The sequence below is a fragment of the Natator depressus genome, chromosome 9, assembly GCF_965152275.1.
Source record: "Natator depressus isolate rNatDep1 chromosome 9, rNatDep2.hap1, whole genome shotgun sequence".
Lineage (NCBI taxonomy): Eukaryota > Metazoa > Chordata > Testudines > Cheloniidae > Natator > Natator depressus.
The window spans coordinates 8,832,861-8,842,925 of record NC_134242.1 but is presented as its reverse complement, the minus strand read 5'-3'; positions in this window follow the sequence as shown (position 1 = coordinate 8,842,925).

Below are 10,065 nucleotides of genomic sequence, written 5' to 3'. Positions count from 1 at the left end.
TAAATAGGATTTACATAAGGCAGGAATCCTTTGTTTCCCAAACTTGACCCCACTTCCCTTCCTGGGGAAAGTTACAAGAAGTCCCAGGTAATGTTTAGTAATAGGTGACAAGCATAGGCGAGCGTACGGGGTGTGCTGGGTGTGCCTAGGTACACCCTAATGCAGGGGTGGGCAAGCTCGTCCTGCCCGGCCCGCCTGAGCTCCCGGCCAGGGAGGCTTTCCCCGGCCCCACCCCTGCCTTCCCCCAGCTCCTCAGCGTGCCATGTCCAGGAGCGGCCCTGAACAGCGCTGTGGCAGCATGGCTCCGGTGGGACCTTAGCTCTTGCCGCTCGGAGCCGCGTGGTAAGGGGGCAGGGCTGCAAGCTCCGGCAGGCCGAGCAGCAGGAGCTCGGGTCCCGCCGTAGCCATGCCGCTGCAGCGCTGTTCAGGGCCGCTCCTGGATGCGGCGCGCTTAGGCTCTGGGGGAAGGGGGGGAAGTGGCTTGGTAAGGAGGCCGGGGGGGTTGGATAAGGGGCAGGGAGTCCCGGGGACAGGGAGTGGGGGAGGAGGGGTTGGATGGGGCAGAGGTTCTGTGGGGGGCGGTCAGGGGACGGGGAACTGGGGGTTGGATCGTGGGAGTTCCGGGGGTCTGTCAGGAGGTGTGGGGGCGTGGGTGGATAGGGGTTGGGGCAGTCAGGGACAGGGAGCAGGGAGGGCTGGGTAGGGGGCGGGGTCCCAGGGTGGTGGTTGGCGGGGGTCTCGGGGGGGGGCAGCGGTCAGGGGACAAAGAGCAGGATAGGTTGGGGATTCTGAGGGGAGCAGTCGGGGGGCAGGAAGTGGGTGGGGCCAGGCTGTTTGGGGAGGCACAGCCTTCCCTACCTGGCCCTTCATACAATTTTGGAACCCCGGTGTGGCCCTTGGGCCAAAAAGTTTGCCCACGCCTGCCCTAATGTCTCAAAAAAACGTGCCTTTGCGTTTTAATTTAATTGCATGATACGCTCTATATAGAAAGCCCGTGTTCGCTTGCAGCTTGCAACCCCACGACTGCGGCGCCGCATTGCCATTGGTCCCCCCTTCCCCCTCCGAATACTATTCTAGAAAATTCTTTGACCTATATAAGCAGCTGTGTGAGGCGTGCCCAGCGCAGTGTCTACAGTGTTTGTAATCTTTGTCCCATGTACTCTACTGAAATAGCATAACAAGCCCGTGGCTTTACATTTTAATTCAATCGTATGATACCCCCTTTTAATTTTAAAATATGGATTGGTTCGTTGTTAAGATAAGAAAAGGAGCAGACAAGCTGTTCATGTGAAAGAGCCTTTTCAAAGCTAGCACACGTAAAAAACAAACTAAGAAGTACAATGTCCCAACAGCGCCTCGACTCACTCATGATTTTGTACATTGAACAAGAATTGGCTTCGTCAGTTAATTACAATGATGTGATTGAGGAATTTGAGTCCATAACACCTGGTGAGCGACGTTTCATTCTCTAGGACAGGAAGATGAAGAAACCTTAATCTGTTTTGGTCAATTTGGGTTAGCTCATTATCTGGTTAAAGATAAAGATCTTGAAAATTGACTGTATCTTTGTATACGCCTGGTTATCACTCCAGCAAAAATTTAGTATTTTGTTTCTCCTTTTTTAAGTAAAGTTTAGTTGTTAATTTAAAAAAAATTAAGTTTAGTTAAGTTTTAGTTTCATTAGTTTGTTTGATGAATAAAAATAATGCCCTTTTTGATTGAGTATTCAATAAATGTTCGCCTTAAAATAAATAAATAAATAAATAAATAAAATTTCCGGGGTGCACACCCTAATGAAATGTGCTGCGCACGCCTATGGTGACAAGACCACCTGACCTAGTAGTGTCACAGCATCCATGACTCAGTGGCAGTATGGAGCGTCCAATGGAAGGCCAAGCCTTTTCACAGTCCATTGTCCTCGCTGATGGGCCATCAGCCCTGTCTGGCTTTTCCATTGTTGTACCTGAAGTGTTAGCAGTGGGCGTCACCCAAAGTAGCATAGTTGAAATACAGATACATAGTCAATATTCCTAACTTCCGATACAGAAATGATACAGGCGTACAAATTGGATAATCACATTCAGTAAATTATAACCTTTCCAATGATACCTTACAAGACGCATCTTGCATTAAGTACATCTCACTTATGTCATATTCATATCATAAACATATTTTCATAAAGAATATGGAGTGAAACATCACAATATCAAAATGAAATTTCTAAAGATGGCTACAGCACTCGACCCAAGATTTAAGAGTCTGAAGTGCCTTCCAAAATCTGAGAGGGACGAGGTGTGGCGCATGCTTTCAGAAGTCTTAAAAGAGCAACACTCAGATGTGGAGACTACAGAACACAAACCACCAAAAAGGAAAAGCAACCTTTGCTGGCGGCATCTGATTCAGATGATGAAAATGAACATGCATCAATCCGCACTGCTTTGGATCTTTATCAAGCAGAACCTGTCATCAGCATGGAAGCACGTCCTCTGGAATGGTGGTTGAAGCTTCAAGGGACATATGAATCTTTAGAGCATCTGGCATGTAAATATCTTGCGAAGCCAGCTACAACAGTGCCATGCAAACGCCTGTTCTCACTTTCAGGTGACATTGTAAACAAGAAGCAGGCAGCATTATCTTCTGCAAATGTGAACAAACTTGTTTGTCTGAGCGATTGGCTGAACAAGAAATAGGACTGATTGGACTTGTAGGCTCTAAAGTTTTACATTGTTTTATTTTTGAATGCAGGGGTTTTTTGTACATAATTTTACATTTGAAAGTTCAACTTTCATGATAAAGAGATTGCACTACAGTACTTGTATGAGGTGAATTAAAATTTCTTTTGTTTTTTACAGTGCAAATATTTGTAATCAAAAATAAATATGAAGTGAGCACTGTACACTTTGTATTCTGTGTTGTAATTGAAATCAATATATTTGAAAATGTAGAAAACATCCAAAAATATTTAAATAAATGGTATTCTATTGTTTAACAGCATGATTAATCGTGATTAATTTTTTTAATTGCGTGACTGTTATACATTGTTTTAATTGCTTGACATCCCTAGTTTTTAATATACATTCTATCCATGATTTGACATTTTAGGAGTTTTTTCACATTGGGATGAGGGTGAATGTGTTGCAAATGGTTCAAGAAATCCCATTGCAAGCTGCAAAGTTAGACGCCTGGTCCTGCAAGGTGCTGAGCGCCCTCAATGCCTATTGAACTCAATGGAAGTTGAGGGCACTCAGCACTTGAAAGGATTTCAGTGAGGTGAGCCAAGTTTTATTTAGGGAACAATTGGGTTCACTTTTCTTATTTATACATTACCTAAAGTTCATCTGTAGATTTATATATCCATGTATTTATCTGGCCCTTATCATTGTACTGTCTGAGCATCCTGGAATCATTAATGCTTTTTATCCTCGCCACACCCCTGTAAGGTAGGGAAGGAATATCTCCATGTCACTGAGCACAGAATAGTTTAAGTGACTTGCACAAGATCACACAGGAAGTCTGTGGCTAAACCAGGAACTGAACTGGGCTGCCTGAGTCCTAGTCCCGTGCCCTGTCCAGAAGAGGCTTCCTTTTCCTAAAAATAGAATATAATCAGTATTTTAGCAAAAAAAATTAAAATAAAAAAGCTTCCATTCATTCATATCACATGTGTTCTATAGCAATCAATACTTAAATTCATCCTGAAGTACAGATGTCTGGATTTGTAATTTCTAGCTACAAGAAGTATGTTTATATAACATTGTTTTTCTCTCTGACTGTCCTGTGTAACATGGACAGCTTTACGACAATACCTGCTCCCCCATTTGTCCTGTTCTTTTAAATCAGGGCACCACCAGCTGCCTAGGAAACTGATGTTGAAAGCCGAGAAGCTAAGTGCTGCTTTCAGGAGTGTGAATGGTTCCACTGAAGGAGAATTTTATGATCAGGCTTTGCAGAGACACCGAGCACGGCAGCCAGTGACTGGCTATCAGTTTAGTTGGACAGAAATCTCTAGCATCAGTCAAAAAGCCGCTGTCCCTGATGGTTGTGCCTCCCAGAGACTAATATTTCCTCCTGTAGGGGTAATCCGTTTCAGTCCACTAAAGGATGTCATACAGCACATTCTATTAGGGCGCATTAGGAATTTTCTGTAATATGGTATTTATTGCTGGGAGCTGTAAGACCAGTCTCATTGGTGCACTGTCTTTGCAGACGGATCGTCGTCAATACAGTCTGCTCAGACATTCAGCTCAGATCTTTAATTTCCTTCCTTTACCTGTGGTCATTTGTCTTTGGCTAGGGGAACTTGCAGAATTTCCTACAGAATAGAGAAGGGATATTTTCTAAATGGCTGTTACTGCAATCACCTTTAAAATGTTTATTGGGCAAAAATTTTGCACTTGGCTAGACTGGTGTAAATCTTGTCTTCACAGTAGCTAATCCAGATTTACACCAGTGTAAATACATTGAAGTGGATCGAAAGTTTCACACAGACTTCAGTGGGCTTTGCATCAGACTCTAAATGGACTTGTGGACTAGGAGAAAAGAAGGTTTTTTTTTAAACATGTTAGCTACCAGATTTTAACTAACACTCGTGTAGACAGGGTTTAATACCTTTAAAACCGTGTTAACTGGTCATGAGCGAGACTAGGCTCTGCCTTAGAGTCAGCCATGACCAGCTAACATGGTTTTAAAGGTGTTGAATCCTGTTTCCGCTAAGTCATAAGTGATGTTTAAAAAGCGTTTGTAAAACGTGTTTTAAAAGAAGATCTTTTCCCGTAGTCTAGACAAGGCTAATGAGAGCTGAATTTGGTCCACTCTCTACTGATCTGCCCACTTAGCATTCCCTAGGAAGGATCAGACCCTGTAAATAGGGTGGGACGATTCGGACATACGCTGCCAGTTTGTTACAATTCACAAGTGCCAGAATATAAATCTAACTAAACCAAATAATAAAAACATAGAGGGGTTGGTGAGAGACACTAGGCAGATACTGTTTTAAAGCGCAGTAAAATACTTCTTGAACAGAGGTGAGTCTAGGTGCTATTATAGAGAGGCAGTGTGGCCTAGCAGACAGGGGACTCAGCTAGGAGATGAGAGTTCAATCCCTTGCCCTGCCACAGAGCTGTTGTGTGACTCTGGGCAAGCAATGTCACTTCTGTTTCTTCTCCCATCCTTCATCCAGTTAGACTTTAAGTTATTCAGGGCAGGATATAGTGTCTGTCACTGCCTGTGTGCACCATCTAACACAATGTGGGCCTGGCCGCAGCCAATGCTTCGAAGTACTACGGCAATGCAAATAATATGGTAGAGGTTTCACTTCAGTGAGATTTTTTTTTTACATATAAGAACAATCATCTGAGTGTATTCTGTAACTCATCTGTTCTTTCCTTTCTAGGAGCAATCATTTGTGATACTCAAAGAGCTTAAACCCTCAACCACTTACCAAACTGACATTCAAGTGCTCTCAGCCACTGGTCATGGGCAGCCACATGGGAAACCTTTCAAACACCAGAGGCTGAAGCTGCAAGCTAATAAGGTTACAGCATAGCAGCCGTGTTAGTCTGGATCCGCAAAAAAGAAAAGGAGGACTTGTTGCACCTTAGAGAATAAATTTGTTAGTCTCCAAGGTGCCACAAGTCCTCCTTTTCTTTTTGCTAATAAGGTTAGTTATTCATGTGGGGCCTAACTCTGCAAACTCTGATGCACATGAGTAATCCCATGGGATTACTCACATCAGTGGAGTTACCAGCATGAGTTCAGTGTTTGCAAGATGAGGGCTCATAGGCATGCATTCATTCAAAGGGCACTAATCCTACAACTGTTCTTATTTTGGGAGGGTTCGGTGCTCTGACAATGGGATGCTGTTGCTGTTTCTGCTGCTGTTGGCCATGGGGGACCGCAGGGCTGGAAAGAAAGCTCCCGTACACTTCACTTGCTGCTTCCCTCCATCCTGGACAAAGTGCTAATCTGACCTGCATTTAAAAAGCCCCTGGGTGTCAAATGACCTGGCACATCCAAGCTGCGGTTGACAATGAAAACTGATCTCCTGCCGTATCTCTTGAAAAATACATGAATATTGTGGCGAATAATCACTTAGTACCCCATCTACAAAAATGACAGGTCCCAGGTTTATACAGCCTCGAGCTCCTTATCAGAGTGTTCCTTTTTAATCTGTAACCTCACCGAAGGGGATTTCATCTACCTGGAGTTCAAAGTCCTGAAGGAACTGAATCCAGACTATGTTCAATGCAGTGAAGCCTATGCTCATGGTCACATTAAGGCTTCAAGTCTGAACACACAAAGGCTGTCAGGAGCGTAGTCAGTGTTCCTTTCCATGACTCGGTGTCACCTTGTGATATTTGGTGAGTTTCTTGAAGCCCCATTGCCTGGCGGCATATGATTATGCGAGAATCTGGCTTTTTTTTTTTAAAGTGTGTTATTAGCCATTGTTGATGCAGAAAAAGCTTGAAAACGTGACCTGAGCGCTCCCTAAAGGCTCAGAAGGCAAATACAACTAACCCCAAATGGATTAATTATTTTTTTTAAAATCTCATGATTTTTGGGTCTGACTCATGACTGTTAAATGCTTGGGATTGATCATACTAATGAGTGCTTAGATCAGGCCAGGATTTAGAGGCCAAGCTCATGTTACAGTGAGGTATAGAGCCAGGGAGAATTGCAGGGTCCGTCTGTGTCAAGCAGCTAGATAAAGAGTCCTCTTTCCATTCACTATAAGTTACAGTCCTGTTGTACTCCCTGAACTCTGCCCAGCCCATCTTCCTTTCTGAGGTTGCTGTTTAATGGATTTATGAAAGGCAGAGGATTGTGTAAACCGGAATGCTAATCACTTAACCATTCCAGGGCTGGACTTACCATACAGAAGAGCAAATGGTTGCCTAGGGCAGCACAGTGTTTAGTGAGAGAGAGCTGGGCTGGATAATTTCCAGTTTGCCTAATAGAACAGGAAAAAAGCAACAAGCCCTCAGTCTGGCACTGAACCCACTGTTTCATTTGCAGCATCACCCCATCAAGATACAACACTCCTTTGTTACAATATTTCACGATCCAGTTTCAATACCCAGAGGAACATGTACACTGGTAGATGCTGCATAATCTCAAAATATTCAGCTCACGCCCCAACCACACAAAGCTGAAGCAAAGTCCATGTGGGCTGGCTGCCTTCCAACGTTCCCTGCTTCATTGACTTTCTTCTGCTTGGAGGAGCTATTGTAGCTTCTTCTCACAAAGGTTACCAAGCCAGAGAAAATGCACCCTTTCCCATGCAGCCAAATCTCACTAAGTATATAGAACTTCCTATTTCCAAAATGCTGTACAACTATTCTCACAGCACAGCTGTGAAGCCGGTCAGTATTATCTGCATTTCACGGGTAGGGAAACTGAGACACAACGAGGTTAAGTTCAAGATCACATAGGGAGGGATAAACCATGCTCTCTCTGCTGCAACCAAGGAAATCCCTGTCTGTAGCTGCACCACAGGAGGAGAGGATTTGGAACACGCCTTGGGGCACAGTAGGTCAAAAGACGAGCCTATAAAGGTTCACAATTGTATCTTTTGGGTGCTCCCCAAAATAAACAATGACAATAATTTCTCAAAGTGAATGAATGGTTGTTAAATGATTTGATATAGGGTCTGTAGAAGGGGAAGTGTTGTAATAAACTAACATGTATGTACCACTGTCTGCTACTTGACGGGATTAGCACTGCTCATCTGTGTGTCATAGGCCCCATACTGTTAACAACTAATTGCAGAGTTGTCAGCTATCATGACTCTCATAATACGTTTCACTTTTAGTTGCTCTTGATCTCCCAATTCCCAGCATCAAACACACTCACTTTTTCCCATTTAAAATGTTTGCAATGAGCTATTACTTAGAATGGAACTGAAGCCGTAGGGTACCCTCTGTCAAGATGGCTGGCATTTCCTATCCACCTTTTTTCAGCATATGTAACACCGACAGACCCTGGTCGTTGGTGGACAGGATTGAACCCTGGACCTCTGGAACTAAATGCATGAGCCAAAAGCCAACTGGCTGTTAGCAGACTCATTTTAACTCTCTCTCTAAGTGGTCTCAGTGCCACTAGAGGGGACAGCGCACCACACCCAGATGGTGTGTGGGTTATGCATATGTCTGGGCTTTCCAGGACATTGCCTCTTTTTTGAGCTTCCATGCTCTGTCCCGGTGGATTTTTCAAATAAGAGGAAATGTCCTGGATTTTTGCAGAGCAGAGGCTGTAGCTCAGAAAGAGCCACGACTGGTCTGCTTCCCGATTGCTCCCGTCCCTGCATCCGCAGCGGGTTGGTCCATTCCCCTGCAGCCACAGTTGTAGGATCCTGCCCGCCCAGGCCCTGGGGAGGGAGTCCTGCAGGGAGGTGCTGACTGACAGCTGTTGCTGCATCCTGGGCTTGCGCCAGCCGCCCCTGCCACTGTGACAGGGAGCGACACTGCCCCCCCCCACCTCCAGTGAGTACTCCTGCCGCAGGTACCCCCCCTCTCCCCCGCACCTGCAACAGTAACACCCTTCCACCTCCCCGCCCAACTTCTCCCCTGCTGCAGTGTCCTCTTTTTGGGAACATGAAATATGCTCACCCTGTTTGTGCCTTCAGTAGAAATGTTTCCAGTGAGACAGAACCTCCCTCCCGTTGTTTCCAGTGAGACAGAACCCTGGCTGCCTTCAGAAACGATGGGTACCTCCCAGGGTCAGGAAAGTGAAGCCAAGACAGCAGGGGGGGCTGGGGAAAAGAGAGGGGCAGGAAAGAGGATGAGAAGGGGCAGGGAGATGCGGGGCAGAAGAGAAGATGGAGTAAAGTTGGCAGGAAGGAGCAATGGGGGTTCAGGAGAATGGGGGATGCAGGAGGAGTCTGGGGAATATGCGGAGCAGAAGAGACTGAAGAGATGCAGGAGGGAGAGTGAGGGAGTAGAGGGGAATGTGAGAGATAGGAGGGAGATGGGTGCAGGGGACTTGGAGGGGGAAGATAGTAAGGGGTAGGATACAGTAAAGTGAAACAGAAGGAACTATGGGGGAATTAAATGCAAAGGCCAGGTGTAAGACAGAAAATGGTGGGGGTGGGCATGGAAGGAGAATGGGGGTGGAGCAGGATACCGAGAGGGGCAGGGAGAGAGATGGGGAAGGGAGTTGAGCAGGTTAGTGGGGAGGGAGGTGGAGAAGGATGGAATGATAGTTCCCCCAACCACCAATCTAAAAGTGAGGTGCACATAAGTTCCCTCTGAACAGCTAAGTGAGAAGCCCTGCATTTTTGTATGTGCAGGTAAGAGTAAATTTTGCCCATGAAATGATCACACACACTGGGGATGTGCAAAACACACACACACACACACACACCATGAAAGGCTCAACAGTCAGAAGGCAGCCCAAAAGTTTTTGTTTTAATTGCATGATTTTTAAGCCAGTGATGCTTTGGGGTCTAAGTGCTGGTTCCTGACCGCTTGGCGTGGGCACTAGTGCCATGGGGGGGTTCTCCTTCAGCTGAGGCCCATGATTTAGGGAGAGGTGCTGGCTCTGTCCCTGTGAAGTTTGGAGCGGCCTTGTTTTGCAGCACAGTGACCACCACGAGCATCTGCCTAGGTGGCCGGGGATTGGCTCCGAGCTTATTAGAAACGCTCGCAGACTCTCGCCTCTAAAATAGCCACCCCGTAACCAAACCTACTGGAGGGGCAATAAAAGCACCCCGCGCAGGATGGATGGGGGGGGTGGAGACGGGTGCAGATGGGGGGCTGGCAATGCAGAGGTGCGGGAATCAGGGTGGTCCCTGGGAGATGAGTGGGGTTGCCGGGCATGTGGAGAAGGAAAGGCGGGGAAGTGTGTAGAGATCCTGGGGTTTTAATAATGGCAATGACCTCAGGGGCATGGAGGGTGGGAAGGACACACCCAGGTCCTTCTAAACAGAGATGGATTTAATTGTGCCTGTCCCTTTAAATCTCTAGCCCCGGCCTCTGTGGTGGGAAAAGCGTGGTGCGGTGCCCCGCCTTTCCTGCGCGCGCCCGGGGCAGGAAGGGGAGAGAGAGCGCGTTAGCGTACGTGACGCAG